Source organism: Kogia breviceps, chromosome 1, assembly GCF_026419965.1.
Source record: "Kogia breviceps isolate mKogBre1 chromosome 1, mKogBre1 haplotype 1, whole genome shotgun sequence".
NCBI classification, from domain to species: Eukaryota; Metazoa; Chordata; class Mammalia; order Artiodactyla; family Physeteridae; genus Kogia; species Kogia breviceps.
The window spans coordinates 168702578-168721576 of NC_081310.1; the positions used below are offsets into that span (position 1 = coordinate 168702578).

Sequence of the window (18999 nt, forward strand, 5' to 3'; positions counted from 1 at the left end):
GCCTGTTAGAAGGACTTGGAGTTCTTGGGAAGGGAGTGGGGAGTCCCTGCAGGCCAGTGAGCAGGGCTCTGCCTTGCCTGGCACCCAGGGAGGTGACTCAGCCACCAATGGTCCTGGCTACCCTCCACCACTCCCTCCCCGGGGCATCCCTGTAGTTCCCCCTTCTAGGTGCCCCAGAGCCTCCCGGTCCATGCCCTGGAAGGGGGCACTGTATTAATCCTGCCAGACTCGTGGGGACAACATCTAGCAGAGGCCACCCCGTTTCTGCATGACAAACAAGAAACACCATTGGGTTTCCTGAGTTTCTGGGTGAAGGAAAAAGAGACCAGGATTTCAGGCTCTCAAGGTCCCACCCCTGCCCATCTTCCAACCCCTGCCCATGTGTCTTTTTGAATTATGGTTTTCTCTGGGTATATGCCCAGTAGTAGGATTGCTGTGTCACATGGTAGTTCGGTAGTTCTATTTTTAGTTTTTTAAGGAACCTCCATACTCTTCTCCATAATGGCTCTATCAATTTAATTCCCACCAACAGTGCAAGAGGTTTCCCTCTTCTCCCCACCCTCTCCAGCATTTATTCTTTGTAGATTTTGTGATGATGGCCATTCTGACAAGTGTGAGGTGGTATCTCATTGTAGCTTTGATTTGCATTTCTCAAGTAATTAGTGATGTTGAGCATCTTTTCCTGGACAAAACCATAATTCAAAAAGACACATGCACCCCAATGTTCATTGCAGCACTATTTACAATAACCAAGACATGGAAACAACCTAAATGTCCAGCAACAGAGGAATGGATAAAGAAGATTGGTACATATATACAATGGAATATTACTCAGCCATAAAAAGGAACAAAATTGGGTCATTTGTAGAGACGTGGATGGACCTAGAGACTGTCGTACAGAGTGAAGTAAGTCAGAAAGAGAAAAACAAATATCGTATATTAATGCATATATAAAGAATCTGAAAAAAATTGGTATGGACGATCTTATTTACAAAGCAAAACTAGAGACACAGACATAGAGAACAAACATATGGATAACAAGGGGGAAAGGGGTGTGTGGGATGAATTGGGTGATTGGGATTGACATATATACACTATTGATACTATGTACAAAATAGGTAACTAATGAGAACCTACTGTATACCACAGGGAACTCTACTCAGTGCTCTGTGGTGACCTAAATGGGAGGGAAATCCAAAAAAGAGGGGATATATGTATGCGTATAGCTGATTCACTTTGCTGTATGGTAGAAACTAACACAACATTGTAAAGCAACTATGCTCCAATAAATTTTTTTTTTTTTTAAGGTGCAAGGTGGTGGGGGGGCTGGCCTTGTAGGGCTCTGGACGGGGGCACTTAGGAAGATGATTCTAGGACCTGATGAATTAATTTTTCACATCAACATACCGCTCCTGGTTCCTGAGTTCAGGATACCATGTTTGTCACGGCTAAGGATGGGCCAGGAACACAGAGTCAGATCCTGGGTGCAGATCAGAGAGCAAGGTACCCTCGAAGAACATTGGTCCGAGAATGAGAGGCCTGGGCCGTGGATCCCGCCTGGTTATATTCCAGCCCTGTGTCCGGGGAGTCCTTCAGCCTCACTGAACCTCTATCTCCTCATCTGCAAAATGAGATGATAAGGCCCTAACCAGAGGGCGGTCTTGAGGAACTTTTCAATTGTGAAGTGATGTTCAGACCTTGTGATTACAATCTAAGGGGGGAGAAGGGGGCATAAACAGTAGGTCGTCTCTGCAGGGAAGAACCTGGTAAAATTAGATGAGAGGATGACTATGAAAGCCTTTACTGAGCTGTAATCATGGCACCCATACAAGGTAGCATTATTCATATTATTGTTATTATTTGAAATAGAGGTGTAAGCACAACCCAGAGGAAGAGGGAAATTGGTTCTGTCCGGGACACTGGAGGAGACCCCAGGGAGGGGCTGGCAGCGTGGACAAGTAGGATTTGGCCAGACAAAACAAAAGGGAAGAAGGGGGGGGGACCAGGCAGCAGGGCCGAGGGAGGGGCTTGAACCCTGGCCAGGAGGCAAAAAGGGTGGGAGGAGTGGGGCACAGGTAAGAGGGAGTATGGGAGTAGGGGGTTGGAAAGCTGGAGAGGGGGAGGGCATGGGGCCCAGGGTGGTGCCTCACAACCAGCAGGAGGGTCAGGTACCGTACAAGAAGCCTGGAATGTCCTGGGCGCGGGGTGGTCTGTGTCCACACAGGCCTCATCAGAAGGATTGTTCGAGGGCCAGACTCAGGCCTTCTGGGGGAGTGGGCCTCAGGGCAGCTGGTAAGACCCAGGCCAGGGAGCAGAAATATCCAGGGCGGTAAAGTCCTTAGAGCCTGACTATGGTCAATACCCTCTTTTTCAAATATGAGAACAGGCAGCACAGATGGGGGACGACTTGCTCAGGAAGCCCAGTGAGGCGGGGCAAAGCCAAGTCTCTAGATCTCCAGGCCTGAGCAAAATTCACGCCTTAAGGAAAACTCCATTCTTTCCTATTTCCCTGATTAAATGTGCCGGTGCCATGCGTGGAGGTTATATGGGGAGGTGGCTGCAAGCAGAGCACACACTCGGGAGCCACCTGCTTGCCTGGACTCCCAGTCCAGCCTTTATTGATTGTGTACCCCTCGGCAAGTCATGTGACCTTGTGTGCCTTACTTGCCTCATCTGTCAAATGGACTTAGAGACATTACCTACCTCGTGGGGCTGTGTGTTGTGAATGCCTAGCAGAGTGCCCGGCACGTAGTCAGCGCTCAGTAACATCAGCAGCCCTTGACGTTATCCCAGTGGATTGCCTGTTTGTCTCTTTGTCACAAAATCCGATTCATCCTTCTTAAACCACCAGTCCCTTTATCAGTCTCCAGCTTATCTTTGCTTCTGGCTCTTCTCCTTTTTCCTGAGTTAAATGCTCTTGGCCTGAGCTTGTTTTATAGGGAGGAACTTGGAGCATGTTATAATCCATTCAATTTAGCATCTCTCTGTTCTATTCATTCACTCATTCGTTCGTGCCTGATTCCCTGGGCAGCCAGTGACCTGTGCTTAGAGCTCTGGGAAACACAGAGCCCTGATTCCCAAAGGGTTCACCTCCTGCCCTACATCCCCAGCCCATGACCTTTTGCCAGGTGGAATTTTCAAAATCATCTGGTTTGGATGGAGAAAAGGATGTGTGGATTGCAAGAGCCTTTTTTCTTTTTCCCCTGTAATGCAGTCTTAGAAAATTATGCCTGACTATGTCTCCTTGCTTGGTGAGGACAGAGTACGAGAGATTTAGGGGATGGGGGTTAGAGAAGGCTGAGAGTTGCTCCCCTCAAGGACACAACAGTGCCCCCCCCAAGTGCTTACAGAGTTCATTTGTCATCAAAAAAGGAAGACCCAGATCAGGACACAAAGTGAGATTCCTAACAAGAAATTGAGGTTAGAATTCAGTGAGTATTAAATTAAAGCCAGCTCCCTGGGGCCTGAGAAGCTGGGCTGGTTGTACACTGGCATCGGGTCAACCTCCCCTAGGTTAAACTCACAGAGGCCTCCCCCCACCAGTGACCTGTATTTAGGAGCAGGGCTGTGAGCCTGGTTTTCAGGAACTAGTTATCTTGTCCCTCTCTGGCCTATCTTACAGGATCTCTTTCAAGAGCCTGCCCTGATCCCTTTATCCAGTAAGACTCCCCTAGCCCACCTGCCTTGACCCTCTCTTGTTCTCACTAATTTACCCACCCTTTGGCCAACATTAATTATTAAGCACCATTTATTTGTATGCCTACTACTGTGCTAGGGATATAATGATGAATGAGCAAGGACCTTGGCCTAGAAGAAATCTGTCTCTTAGGGGGAGAGAAGCCCATAAAGAAATAAATTACAGCATGGTGTGAGATGTACAGAAGTGTTTGACTGAATGCAAGAGGGTTGCAGAAAGCTTGCTGGAGGATTTGATGTTTGGGGTGATGTATTAGTCAGACCTCTCCAGAGAAACAGAACCAACAGGACTTAAATATATAGAGAAAGAGATTTATTTTAAGAAATCAGCTCACACGATTGTGGAGGCTTGGTAAGTCCCAAACCTGCAGGGTGGCTGGGAGGCTGCAGACTCAGGGGAGTTGCAGTTGGAGTCCTAAGGCTGTCTGCTGGCAGAGTTCCTTCTCTCTGGGGGAGGTCAGTCTTTGTTCTGTTAGGCCTTCAACTGATTGGATGAGGCTCACCCACATTATGGAGGGTAATCTGCTTGACTCAAAGTCTACAGCTGTAAATGTTAATCTCATCTAAAAAATACCTGCATCTAGAACAATGTTTGACCATACATCTGGGTACCATGGCCCAGCCAAGGCGCCATCACAAGTGGGTTTGGAGGACATTGAGACATTTGCCACATGTGTAGGAAGGACAGGGCATTTGGGGCAATGGGAATGGCATGTGTTCTGAGAACTCTTCAGCTCTCTGTGGCTAGAACGCACAGATTGGAGGAAGAAGGGAGAGAAGAGTCTGGAGACGCAAGCAGGAGCCCACTGAAAAGACCTTTAAAGCCACACCCTGGAGCCGAAACTATGTGGGGAGCCTAGAGGGTCTTGGGAAGGGGAGTAACTATGGACTAGAAACAGCCTCTGGAGCCCCTTCTCCCAGCACACTTAGTGTAGACAGCTCCATGGCTCTCAGCTCCTGGGTGACAGTGGGTGGCAGGGTACAAGGGTTGGCTAATTAGCTACCTCCAAAGGCTCTCCCCAGAATCTGAGAGAAAGCAAAAGAGCATGCCAGGTGCCCATGCAATGGCTTGCAGGCTTCTGAGACAGGTCGTTGACACTACCTGGTGGGCCACCAGGCTGCCCAGGTGAACAGGACCAGCTGTTCCTGCCCTTCATGGAACCTCAGTGGGGAGGCTGGAGTTAGGAGCACTGAATGTGCTCTCTGCAAGAGTGGACACTGTGGGACCCTCAGCTGGAAGGGCCCATCTTTCCCTGGTGTGTCAGTCTCCTAGAAGGGCCGTTGGCCTCTCTGCCAATGAGTCACAGCCCAAAGATTTCCTAACAGCTGGAGCACAAGTGTCCACCTCCACATGTACCCTAAGAGTTATTAGATGACAGAGAAAGCCATATTTGAAAGGATGACATCATAATATTGGAAAACAAGATAGAATGCCTTCCATGAACCAAAAATGTTGATAAGTCTTAGGAAGATAGGAAGCCCATGAGATGGGGTAGATGGAGAAATCAGAGCAGAAGACACTACAGCCAAGAGTCTAGAAGCCTGAGTGATTTTTATCCCAGAGAAGACAAGTATAGGTCAAGCGAGAGCCAACAAAACAAAGAACAGGAATGGGCTGCCAGGGTTGCAGAGTCCCTTGAAGAGCTTTTCAGAAGAGGAATTCCAGTGCAACCCCTCTCACTTTCTACATGCAGAGGCAGGCAGCCAACGACAGGCCGAATCCCAAGAAATGCTCTCTAAGGAAAGTAGTGGGGCCAGGATCTAAGAGACAAGCCCAGCTGAGGGAGTTCCAGAACTCCCTAGCCAACTCAGTGTTGTGGTCAGGGACAAGTAGGGAAATATGGCAGCTCTGCCTTGGAGTGAAGGATATCACTGTGCCCAGTGTGGAGTAAAGCCCTTCTTTTGGCAATTGCAGAAGTCCACTGGCCAGCTTCCCCTCCACAGTCCTTACAGGGAGACTTGCCATCATAATCTTTACTCTTTTATAAAGAACCCTAAATGGGATGGGTTTATGATTCCATCATCACATTCAAGGGCAAACCTGTCAGAAAAATAGACCAAAGACCTCCTAGGAAGCTCTATCCAGTTCATTGTTTCACCAGTATCCTTTTTTGCTTCTTCTGCAGTAATGAAAATTTTATCAGGGTATATGGCCACCCAGCTAAAGACCATTTCCTAGGCTTCCTTGCAGCTAGGTGTGGCTCTGTGGCGGCTGTGAACCCAAATCACAAGTACAACTCCCAGGCTTGCCCTCTCCTGTTTCTTTCCCTCTGAATAGGGTGTGGACAAAGGAGATGGAAAGCAAATGCTGTGGGTCACAGAAGAGATAGATCAAAGAAAGCCGCACTGTGAAGCCACCATATTAGCCCACAGACACTTACACTCAGACTGTTACACAAGACACAAGTAAACTTCTCTCTTACCTAAGCCACTCTTACAGTTGGGTCCTTGTTACAGGGGCTAGAACCTGTATCCTAACATGTATACTATCTTCACAACATAGTTCTTCATTTATAAATATGTATGGACAACTGGGGTCACCAAACATTAGAAGAAAACCAATAGCAGAAAAAGAAGGCCCAAAATGGAAAAAAAGAAGAGCTCACTCCAAAGGAAGGGAGTTCAAATGTAAGTGAACCCTAAAATAAATTACTATTAGTATCCTTGGCAATAATTGAGAGATTATCTCATTTAATAGAAAGGAATCAGTAGCTATGAAGATGGAGCAATCAGAGAAAAGGAAATAATTATTGAAAATTTTAAATATGACTCCTAAAAAAATGTAGTGGGTGAACTGAATAACACAGTGAATATAGAGGAATACCAAATTGGTAATCTAGAAGTTCAAACTAAGAAAATATCCCGAGAAAAAGTTGGTGGATAGATCCAGGAGGTTCAGTATCCATCAAATAGGAGATCTGGAAGCAGTGATGACAGACAGTGGCAGAGGGAGAGGGAGGCATGGAAATAGTCAAAGATGTAACAAAAGAAAATTTCCCTGGGTTGAAGAAACATGCACAGATTTTAAAATTGAAAAACCACACTGAATTCAGGACAGGAATCAGTGAAAAGGAACATTAGACATTCAACCTTACTGAAACTTCAGAACATCAAGGATAAAAAATGAAAAGCTTCCAGAGAGAATCAAAACTTAACATCAGAATCTCTCATCAGTAACACAAGATGCCCAAGGACAGTGGACCAGTGCTTTCAAAATTCTGGAGGACAATGATTTTTTTTTTTTTTTTTTTTTGCATTACGCGGGCCTCTCACTGTTGTGGCCTCTTCCGCTGTGGAGCACAGGCTCCAAACGCGCAGGCTCAGCGGCCATGGCTCACGGGCCCAGCCGCTCCGCAGCATGTGGGATCCTCCCGGACCGGGGCATGAACCCGTGTCCCCTGCATCGGCAGGCGGACTCCCAACCACTGTGCCACCAGGGAAACCCTGGAGGACAATGATTTTGAACTAAGAACTCTATCTCCTCAAACTTTGAAAGCAAAATAAAGACTTTTTGTGTGTAAGAATTTAGAAAGTTCAGAAATTCCCTGGTGGTCCTGTGGTTAGGACTTGGCGCTTTCACTGCTGGGGCCCAGGTTCAGTCCCTGGTTGGGGAACTAAGATCCCGCAAGTTGCGTGGACAAAAGAAAGAAAGTTTATCGTTCAGTCAGTTGTTCATATTTCTGGAAGAAAAAGAAAAACCCTGGAGTTATTTCTATCAATATAAAAAAGAATCCAAAAAGATGATGACAGAGAATTCAAGAAGTGAAGGAAGCCATACATACTGTGTAGGAGCATTGCTTGGTTCTTAACTTGTGGAAAACTTTTCTTCTTGCAACAAAGTCTTAGTCATGTGGAATTACATTTCTTTCTCTTGGGTCTATTCATATGAAGTGGTTCCCCAGGAAATGATCTCTTTATTAGCTTCAATTTTTAGAATTAACCTATAGACTAGACTTAATTATAATATGGAAGAAAATGTAAACGTTATGAAACTTGACAATATAAGAATACTGTAATAAATGTATAACTAACAGGAATTTAAAGGTGGACAGAAGAAAGGAGGTGGAAAGGTGGGAGAGTGCACGAATTTCTTCATTGTTCATAGAAATGAATAGATCCTGTCTAAAGTTGACAGACCAGGAAAGAGCAATTTAAGTATATTATTGGAAGATGTTAAAGGCAACTGCCAGAACAACCAAAAATATATAATGGTGAGATGGTGTGGAAGGAAGTTGGGAGAGAGGGTAAATACAAAAAAAAAAAAAAAAACCCCTCAGCGTTCATAGAGAGTGAGTACTGTAACTGAGTGAGGATGGTTTCTAATTCTGGGGGCCTGGAAGACATTGAACCAAAATTCAAAGGGAAATTAACAATTTTAGAAGAAACGGGCTGCACAGCCACACCGGGGCTGTATCTCATCAGTACATGTTGCCATGCAAACATGCTGGGCCTGTGACTCCAAACATCAGATGTGTCGTGACTATGGGAAGGCTCATTCATTCACTCAGCCGGTGTTTATAGGGAGCTCATTTAAATAAACAGATCTGAAGACTGACTTGATTCATATCTTCAGCTTCATGTCCCACCACTAAGCTCTACACCCCCGACCCTCTAACCACACTGACCTACCTTCTCACACACTCAGGGTTTCCCCCAGCATCATCCTGCCTTTGCTCACACTGGTCCCCTTTTCTGGTTGGTGAAATCCCAAGCATCCTTCAGAGCCCAGTGTACCTTCTCTAAAGCCTCCCCTTTCTCCCCACCCCCAGCCTGTACTCAGAGCAGCCTCTTTCTATCATGGCATCTACCACACCTTATAATCTGTTTTTGTTTGTGTCTCTCTTCTCATAGGTTTTGTATTTTTCAAGTGCAAAGTCCATGTCTTTTTAAAAATTGCAGCATAACATACATATAATTCTGAACACACATCATATGGTTACAACTCAAATAGTTTTTACATATATACACTCATGTAATATATATGTAACCAAATCAAGATGTAGAACATTTCTATCACCCCAGAAACTCCTACATGCCCCTTCCTAGCCAATATCTCCTACGTGCCCCACCAGAGCTAACCACCATTCTGATTTCTAATACAATAATTAGTTTTGCTAAACTTTAATTAAGTGGAATCATACAGTATTTAGCCTATTGTGTCTGAACTCCTTTGCTTATTATTTTACCTGTGAGATCCATCTGCATTTTTGTCTATAGCAGTACTTTGTTCTTTTTAATTACTGTGTGATAATCCTTGTATGAATATACCTCAACTTATTTATCTATTCTCTTTGTTGTTGGCATTTGGGTTGTTTCCAGTTTTTTGCTGTTTCATAACATAAAGCTACTATGAACATACTAGTTTGCATTTTTTGGCAGACATTTACATGAATTTCTGTAGGAAACATTCTTAACAATGGAATTTTTAGGTCATGGGATAGGTGCGGGTTTGGCTTTGAAAATTTTGCCAATCAGTTGTCCAGATGGTTGTGTCTATTTACTTTCCCACCAACAATGTACAAGAAGAGTTCCAGTTGCTCCATTCTTGCGTTTGGTATCATTTTGTTTGTTTCACCTTAGCCATTCTGGTGAACATGTGGTGGATTTAATTTGTATTTTCCTAATGAGTAATGGTGTCAAACACCTTTTCATATGCTTGTTGACCATTTAGATAACTTCTTTTTTAAAGTACCTGTTCAAATCTTTTGCCATTTTAACAAAATCATGGTAAAATACACAAAACATAAGATTTACCATCTTAACCCTTTTTAAGTTCAGTAGTATTATTTTCACATGGTTGTGCAATATTGGTGACTCTCCAGAACTCTTTTCATCTCGCAAAACTGAAACTCTCTACTCATTAAACAACAAATCTCCATTCCCCTTTCCCTGCCAGCCCCTGGTAACCACCATTCTTTTCTGTCTCTATGAAGTCAACTCTTCTAGGTACTTTGTATAAGTGGAATCATATAGTATTTGTCTTTTTGTGACTGATTTATTTCACTTAGCATAATGTCCTTGGGGTTCAACCATATGGTAGCATGTGTCAAAATTTCCTTCTTTTTTAAGACTGGATAATATTCTATGCATGTATATACCACATTTTGTTTATTCATTCATCCATCAGTGGACACTTGGATTATTTCTACCTTTGGGCTATTGTGAATAATGCTGCTTTGAACATGGGTGTACAAATATCTCTTTGAGACTCTGCTTTCAATTCTTTGGAGTATATAACCAGAAGTAGAATTGCTGGATCAAATGGTAATTCTATTTTAATTTTTTTTGAGGAACCACCATACTGTTTTCCAAAGAGGCTGAACCATTTTGGATTCCCACCAACAGTGCGTAAGGTTTCTCTACATCCTTGCCAATTCATGTCATTTTCTGGGTTTTTTTCTTTTTGTTTTTTTAGTAGCCCTTCTAATGTGCATGAGGTGGTTTCTCGTAGTTTTGATTTGTATTTCCCTACTGATCAGTGACGTTAAGCATAGTTTCATGTGTTTTTTGGCCATTTGTATCTCTTCTTCAGAGAAATTCAAGTCTTTTGCTCATTTTTTAATCTGGTTGTTTGGTTTTTGTTCTTGAGTTGTAGGAGTTCTTTATATATTCTTCATATGACCCCTTATCACATATATGATTTGAAAATATTTTCTGCCATTCTGTAGACTGCCTTTTTACTCTGTGGATTGTGTCCTTTGGTACACAAAAGTGTTAAATTTTGATGAAGTCCAGTTTATTTATTTTTACATTGGTTTCCTGTGCTTTAGTCTCATATCCAAGAAATCATTGCTAAGTCCAATGTCATGAAGCTTTTCCCCTATGTTTTCCTCTAAGAGTTGTATAGTTTAGCTCTTATGTTTAGATCTTTGATTCATTTTCACTTTGGACATTTTTAATTGGGTTGTGTGCCTTCTTAAAATTTATTTTTAGGAATTTTTTATATTCTGGATGAGTCCTTTGTTGAATATGTATTGCAAATATCTTCTCCCAGTCTTTGGTTTGTCTTTTTACTCTATTATTGGTATCTTCTGATGAGCAGAAGTTTTTCATTTTAATGAAGCCCAATTTATCAACCCTTTTCTTTTTTTTTTTAACATCTTTGAGTATAACTGTTTTACAATAGTGTGTTAGTTTCTCCTTTACAACAAAGTGAATCAGTTATACATATACATATGATCCCATATCTCTTCCCTCTTGTGTCACCCTCCCTCCCACCCTCCCTATCCCACCCCTCTAGGTGGTCCCAAAGCACAGAGCTGATCTCCCTGTGCTATGAGGCTGCTTCCCACTAGCTATCTATTTTACGTTTGGTAGTGTGTATATGTCCCTGCCACTCTCTCACATCGTCACAGCTTCCCCTTCCCCCTCCCCCTAGTCCATGCTCTAGTAGGTCTGTGTTTTATTCCCATCCTACCACTAATCTCTTCATGACTTTTTTTTTTTTTAGATTCCATATATATGTGTTAGCATACGGTATTTGTTTTTATCCTTCTGACTTACTTCACTCTGTATGACAGACTCCAGTTCTATCCACCTCATTACAAATAACTCAGTTTCATTTCTTTTTATGGCTGAGTAATATTCCATTGTATATATGTGCCACATCTTCTTTATCCATTCATCTGTTGATGGACACTTAGGTTGCTTCCATGTCCTGGCTATCATAAATAGAGCTGCAATAAACATTTTGGTACATGACTCTTTTTGAATTATGGTTTTCTCAGGGTATATGCCCAGTAGTGGGATTGCTGGGTCATATGGTAGTTCTATTTGTAGTTTTTTAAGGAACCTCCATACTGTTCTCCATAGTGGCTGTATCATTTTACATTCCCAGCAGCAGTGCAAGAGTGTTCCCTTTTCTCCACACCCTCTCCAGCATTTATTGTTTCTAGAGTTTTTGATGATGGCCAACCTGACCGGTGTGAGATGATATCTCATTGTAGTTTTGATTTGCATTTCTCTAATGATTAATGATGTTGAGCATTCTTTCATGTGTTTGTTGGCAATCTGTATATCTTCTTTGGAGAAATGTCTATTTAGGTCTTCTGCCCATTTTTGGATTGGGTTGTTTGGTTTTTTGTTATTGAGCTGTATAAGTTGCTTATAAATTTTGGAGATTAATCCTTTGTCAGTTGCTTCATTTGCAAATATTTTCTCCCATTCTGAGGGTTGTCTTTTGGTCTTGTTTATGGTATCCTTTGCTGTGCAAAAGCTTTTAAGTTTCATTAGATCCCATTTGTTTATTTTTGTTTTTATTTCCATTTTTCTAGGAGATGGGTCATAGAGTGACCCATAGGAGATATGTCATAAGAGTGTTCTGCCTATGTTTTCCTCTAAGAGTTTGATAGTGTCTGGCCTTACATTTAGGTCTTTAACCCATTTTGAGTTTATTTTTGTGTGTGGTATTAGGGAGTGTTCTAATTTCATACTTCTACAGGTAGCCCTTTTCTTTATGATTATATGATTTTGCTTTTTGTGAACGGCGTAAGAAGTCTTTGCTGGCCCCAAGTTTATGAAGATATGTTCTTTTGTTTTTTTTCTACAAACTTTATTGTTTAATCTTTTGTATTCAGACCAATTATCCTTTTCACATTAATTTTTGTGTATGCTGTAGACAAGGTTCATTCTTTTCCATATGGATATCCAATTGCATCAGTACCATTTGTTGAAAAGGCTAACATTTCCTCCACCAAATGCAATCACACCTTAGTTATAAATCGGGTGACTGTATACGTGAGGGTCTGTTTTCTTACTCTGTCATTTCCACTGATTTTTGTTGTTGTTGTTGTTCTCTCCCTTGTGTTGATGCCACACTATCTTGATTACTGTAGCTTTTTATAGTAAGATCTATAATTTATGTCTATTTTCATATTACTGGCCTGGCATTGAGAAGGCCCACGTAATACTTGCAGACTGAGTGAATAAATGAAGAAATGAGTTGCAAAGCAATCATTGTAACTGCTGTAACATTACTAGTATAGTTTATAGCCATCTTGCCACATGGGCAAGAATGGTGGAGATCATAGATATTCCCTACTTTTGTCATCGTCCACTTTGAAATACACTTTGTATGTCACCCATTCTCTCTGGTCATTTGTGCTTATAGAGTTTATGATGTGTGCATATGTGTGTTATAGTGTGTTCTATATATTACCCTTTAGAGTGGACCAAAGGACCTTAACTACTTAGGAAGCTTGTAGGCAGATGTGACTTTTGTACCATGGGCATTTGTATAGAAACAAAATGACATCAAAGGAACAGCTAGACCTGCTGGACACCCATGAGAGAGCAGGCCATTGGGACAAACGTGGAGTGCAGGTGTTTCTTAGGACTGGCAGCATGCGAATGGCTGGAAGAAAAGTCTGCCTGACTGTGCCCAGTGTTCATTTCAGGCCTTGTTCTTCCTTAGGCTCTTTTACCCACAGTACTTCCTGGCCCATTTAAGATAAGCAGGTCAAGTTAAGCTCAGATGCTCACCAAGTTCTTACAGGTGTCCAGAAGCCTCTTTTAATCCTTACCAGAACAAGGCGGTTATAAATAAATAACAAGATAGGTGGGTGGATAGATAACTAGATTAATAACAGTAGGTAACTTCATAAATTAATTAACTACAAGCATCTGGGTTTCACTGGGCCCTTGTTGAGTTCACGCTACAGTTCCTGATCTTACTTCATTTTCAGTCTCAATGGGAACAAGACTTAAACACAGTAGCTACCTTTTTTGGTGAAAGAGGGGAAAAAAGAACTCTTCACAAGGCCAGTCCACAGGATGGGAAGGAATACTGCTAGGAACAGTATTTGGTTACCTGAAGTGTTAGGACTGTGATTCATATCTGAGTCCTGTCTGCAAGTCTGGCATGGCTCCAGCTGCCTTGAGGGTCTCCACAGCAGAAGTCACCTGATGGCCCAAGTTTAGGTTCCAGCTCTGCCATTACCAGCTTTGTGATTTTGTGTCTCAGTTTCCTCATCTGTAAAATGCAGATGATAATGGTCCCTGCATGATAGAATTATTGTGTAAAACACTAAGAATGGTCCTGATACATACTAAGGGTTTAGTTGTTTGGTCTAGACACAAGGCATTGGTTAGGACCATCTTTGCCTTACTTATCACAACCACAAATAATCAGGCTAAGTCTGGGCTTCCGAAGGTCTAGCGGAGTGGAGTTCTGGCTGCATTGTTGTTTGGTCTTGACTATAAAACCTGTTCCTGCTCTCCTGGAGATGTCTCTGGAGATGGCCCCTCCCCTGTGATGTCAATTCCACCTCGATCCCTGGGCTTTCTAACAGGAAGACAAACACCAGCCAGTTATAACTCATCCGGGATTACCTAGATTTCTCTTTGCTATGAATAGAATTTGTTTCTCGACCAGTGTGTACAAATTCCAAGCCTTGTCTGGGTCTTGGGGTTGGAAGGGAGGAGGCGAAGGGAAAGTAGGAACACAGAGACAATCATCTAAGGGAAATGATTTGGGAGCTGCCCACACAGTGAATAATCTATCACTCACTGATTGAAAGCATTTATCAAGAATCTCAGCCCTGAGGTTAACAGGGTTGTGCAGAGTGATTGCACATAGGGAGGAGAGTGGTGTAAGCGGAGATGGCTGTGGTTAACTGGAAAGACTTCCTGGAGGAGCTGGGTGCTGGGAAAACAGGCAGAATCCACCCAGGGCCCTTCTGACCAAGGTCAGTGCTCTTGGGGGTTTTCTAGGCAGTGGCCTGAACTCAGGGTTCAAATCCTACCTCTGCCCTTTCTTGTATCATCTGAAGCAATTAGCTTCACCTCTTTGAGCCTCAGTGCTCTCAAAAGGGCATCTGTGTGAGGATCAATACGTTAATGTTTAGGATAGTTTGGGCACACAGTAGATGCTCATTTAAGTAATTTTAAAATATTTTTAATATTTTACTCAGTGCTGGGTCCAGTGCCCGGCACTGAAATACAAAGGTGAATAAGGTCCAGCCACTGCCCAATTCAGGGAGAGACAAGTTTCCCAGAAAGATAGTGATGAACTGGTTAAGCCAGGTCTGACCCAAGGCAGACATCTCAGGCTTCTCAGGGAAGCAGCACTATTTGACCTGTCGGACTAGTGGAAAACTTCTTCTTCCCAGCATAGGCAATCCATCAGACCCTAGGTGGTGCCTGTTTCCAGGCCAGAGGGTGTGAGGGGCTGGTCACCCTGGAAACCTGATCCAACCCAGCAGCACACCTGGGCCACCCCATAGGACCAGACTGTGCCTTCTACCTGCTCTCTGAGGGTCAGTACTGACCCCAGCTCAGTTGGAAGATCTGTTTGGCAGAACTGAGCCTTCACAGTTTGGGGCTTTTTCTTGTCATTCCAGGACCTAGGAGGGAACTTTTGAAATCTTCTGCCCACACCCTGAGCGGCCTGTACACAGGGCTCGGGAGCCCCAAAGCCCTGGAGGGGAGAGAAGCAGCAAACTCACTGTTCCCTGTGACCACATTCCGGCCTCCTGAGCACTGCATGTGTTGAACCTCCCCGCTAGACTACAATCCTTTTCTTTCAAGTCTCACCATCAAGATTTTCCCCATATTTCAAGGCCTAGTTCAAGCACATGTGCTTTCAGGAAGCATTCCCTGACTCTATGAAATCAACCTCCAGACTCCTTTCTCTGTCTGTTCCCTGGGGAACAGCACTGTGTTCAAGCAGAGAGGTCAAGAGCCTGTAGGTTAGAGTTAATGCAAAGTGAAAGCTCTGGGTGGAGAGAGGAGGCTGGACAGGCTGGGTGGGGCCTGATTGTGAGGAAGCTGAAACACCATTGGCTGCATCTCCCTGCATTTGGGAGCTATTGAGAGTTCCTGACGGAGGGAGGGGCCTGGTGAAGTTGGCAATTGAAGAGATTTCACTTTCCACAGTAAGTGGTGGGGTGGGGTGGAGGAACATTGGGGGCCTAGAGGTAAGGTGATTAGTTACAGGAGGCAATTAGAGGAGTTTCATCAGTTTCCCCAAATATGGGGCTGTAGAAAAGTTTATGTCAGATTTTTACAAAGGGAGTTTTATAAAAATATAGATTCTGAGGCTGTTTTCCCAGAGATGCTGTTTTCCCAGAGATTCTGTTTCAGTGGATCTGGATGGAGCTAGAACCTGTGCTTTTAGAAGATGCCCCAGGACATTTCAGTGGAGTGAGGGTGGACTATTCAATAATGGTGTTAGGACAACTGACTAGCTATATTGAAAAGACACTAAGCTTTATCTCTACCTCACTCCTGACACAAAAATAAATGCCAGATGGAGCCAAGATAGAAATGGAAAAGAAGGGAGGGAGGGAAGGATGGAAGGAGGAACAGAGTGGTGGAGGGACAGAGAGAGGGAAGAAAAAAATAAATCATAAAGGGACTAGAAGAAAAGTGGGCGACATTCTAAAAAATAATCTTGGACACGAAACCTAAAAGTCATAAAAAGAAAGATTGATGATGCATTTGACCACATAGAAACAAAATTTTTCTGTTCAGCAAAGTTGAAGACTAATAATAAATAGAGAAATATTTGCAGTTCATATAGAAAGGATTAATATCCCCAGTATCAAAAGTTTGTATAAACATATAAATACATAATTCATTAGAAACATATGCAAAAGATACGAAAAATAATTCCCTGAATGAAATAATTGTTTGATAAGCTTATGCACGTTCTAAGCCTTGTTCTAGAGAACAAGAAATACAGATTTAAAAAATAATAAGGTATCTCTGTGGTAAACAGGCTAATGATTACCAAAGATGTCCACATCCTAATCCCTGGAACCTGTGAATTTGTTGCCTTTCATGACAGAAGGAACTTTGTAGAGGAGATTAAATCAAGGATGTGGAGGTGGGGAGATTATTTGAGATTATCCAGGTGGGGCCAACATAATCACAAGAGCCCTTATAGGTGAAAGAGAGGCAGAGCAGTCAGTGTTGGAGTGAGTCGATGTGAGAAAGATATGGCCAGCCACTGCTGGCTTTGAAGGTGGCAGGGACCAGGAGCCAAGGAGAGCAGGCGACCTCTAGCAGGTGGACAAAACAAGAAAATGTTGAGGATCACACAACAGAGCTGTGCCAGGGGCTTCCTGCTACAGGTAACTGAGTTCCATGCAGGCAGAGTGACTCCAGGCCTCTCCCGCTGCCCTTGCTGGAGGAGACACACAGAGCCTGAGAAACAGGGTAGCCAACTATGGTGAGGAGTCCAGGTGTTCTGCCCCCTGGTTCTCTTCAGGTGCCCTACCTGCCATCCTACCTGCAGCCCAGATCTGTCTTCTCCTGAGGAGCTCCCAGGGAAGCTGAATCAGAGTTAGGCAGTCCCTGCCATTCAGGGGAAATGGCCTCAAACAGAGAATGAATTGGAGGACTCAGGCATTTTCTTCCATTTGGCCTGAACACCTCCTAGCTGGCTCTCCATGGGCACGTCATGCCTCTCTTCTGGGCCTCAGTATCCTCCCAGAAGCAAATTAAGATGATGGGTACAAAGTGCTGTGAGTCTGAGGACAGGATATTCTCATGCAATTCATCCATTTGGCTGTAATGGGGGCCAGGATTCAGGCCCCTCTGAGAGCTCTCCTGCCCTGGGCCTCACTGACCAGTCATCATTTCACAGGAAGCCAGTGACCAAGAGGTACACTGGAGGCTCCAAAATCTCCAGCCTCAGTAGGAGAACCATCTAGTACAGCTTTCATGGAGGCAGCGGGATGGACCAGCCCATCTGGGAAAGCTGTGTGCCAAGATTGCAATGACTTAATCCATGAGTATCTTCAGTTCTAGCTTGAGCCCTGGGTTGGTGTGAAACATTCAATCTGAAAAGTGTCCCAGAAAGTCAGGTCCATAAGACCTGTCACCACCTGATCACCTGCCTATGCTTTTGTCCCCACTGCTGTTACCACGTGGCCCTGCCCAGCTTGGGAACCAATCCCTGTCTTGTCTGGGGGACTTAGAAAGGCTATACCACTAGCTGAGTGGTTCAGCATTGTGTTGGCTTCTTTGGAGGCCCTGCTTTGACCTACAGATTCAACATCTGCTCTCATTTTTCGAGCACCAGCTGTGTACCAGACACAGGCATACCTTGAAGATGTTGTGGGTTTGGTTCCAGACCACTGCAGTAAAGCGAGTCACACAAATGTACTGGTTTCCTAGTGCATATAAAAGTTATGTGTACACTATACTTGTAGTCTACTAAGTACACAATAGCATTATGTCTAAAAAAAGCAATCTATATACCTTAATTAAAAAATACTTTATTGCTAAAACATGCTAACCCTCTTCTGAGCCTTCAGTGAGTCATAATCTTTTTGCTGGTGGAGGGTCTTGACTCAGTGCTGATGGCTGCTGACTGATCAGGATGGTGATTGCTGAAGCCTGGGGCAGCTGTGGCAGTTTATTAAAATAAGACAACAGTGCAGTTTGCCGCATTTAATTGACTGCTTCCTTTCACGAACAGTTTCTCTGTAGCATGCAATGCCGTTTGGTAGCAATTTACCCTCAGTAGAACTTATTTCAAACTTGGAGTCAATCCTCTCAGACCCTGCTGCTGCTTTATCAACTAAGTTTATGTAATATTCTAAATCTTTTGTCATTGTTTCACAAAATCTTCACTAAGAGTAGATTCCATCTCAAGAAACCACTTTCTTTACTGATCCCTAGGAAGCAACTCCTCATCTGTTAAAATTTTATCATGAGATTGCAGGAATTCAGTCACATCTTCAGGCTTCACTTTTAATTCTCTGGCTATTTCTACCACATCTGCAGTTACTTCCTCCACTAACGTCTTAAACCTCTCTAAGCCATCCATGAGGGTTGGAATCAACTTCTTCCAAACTCCTATTAACGTTGATACTTCGACCTCTTCCCATGATGTCATACATGTTCTTAATGGTATTTTAATGGTGAATCCTTTCCAGAAGGTTTTCAATTTACTTTGCCCAGATCCATCAGAGGAATCACTGTCTATGGCAGCAATAGCCTTATGAGATATATTTCTTAAACAATAAGACTTGAAAGTTGAAATTACTCCTTGACCTATGGACTGGAGAATGGATGCTGTGTTACTGGCATGAAAACAACATTAATCTTGAACATCTCCATCAGAGCTCTTGGGTGACCAGGTGTGTTGTCAATGAGCAGTAATAGTTTGGAAGGAATCTTTTTTTCTGAGCAGTAGATCTCAACACTTGGCTTAAAATATTCAGTAAACCATGTTGTAAACAGATGTGCTGTCGTCTAGGCTTTGTTGTTCCATTTATAGAGCCCAGGCAGAGTAAGATTCAGCATAATCCTTAAGAACCCTGGGATTTTTCAGAATGGGTAAATGAGCATTGG

The 18999-nt window shown here is 43.3% G+C and overlaps 1 protein-coding gene across 9 annotated transcripts in view; it reads left to right on the forward strand.

The window, feature by feature from the left end:
• HIVEP3 (HIVEP zinc finger 3) overlaps nucleotides 1–18999 on the forward strand; it is a 503326-nt gene that overhangs the window by 419831 nt on the left and 64496 nt on the right. The gene's annotated exons all lie outside the window — the stretch shown is intronic.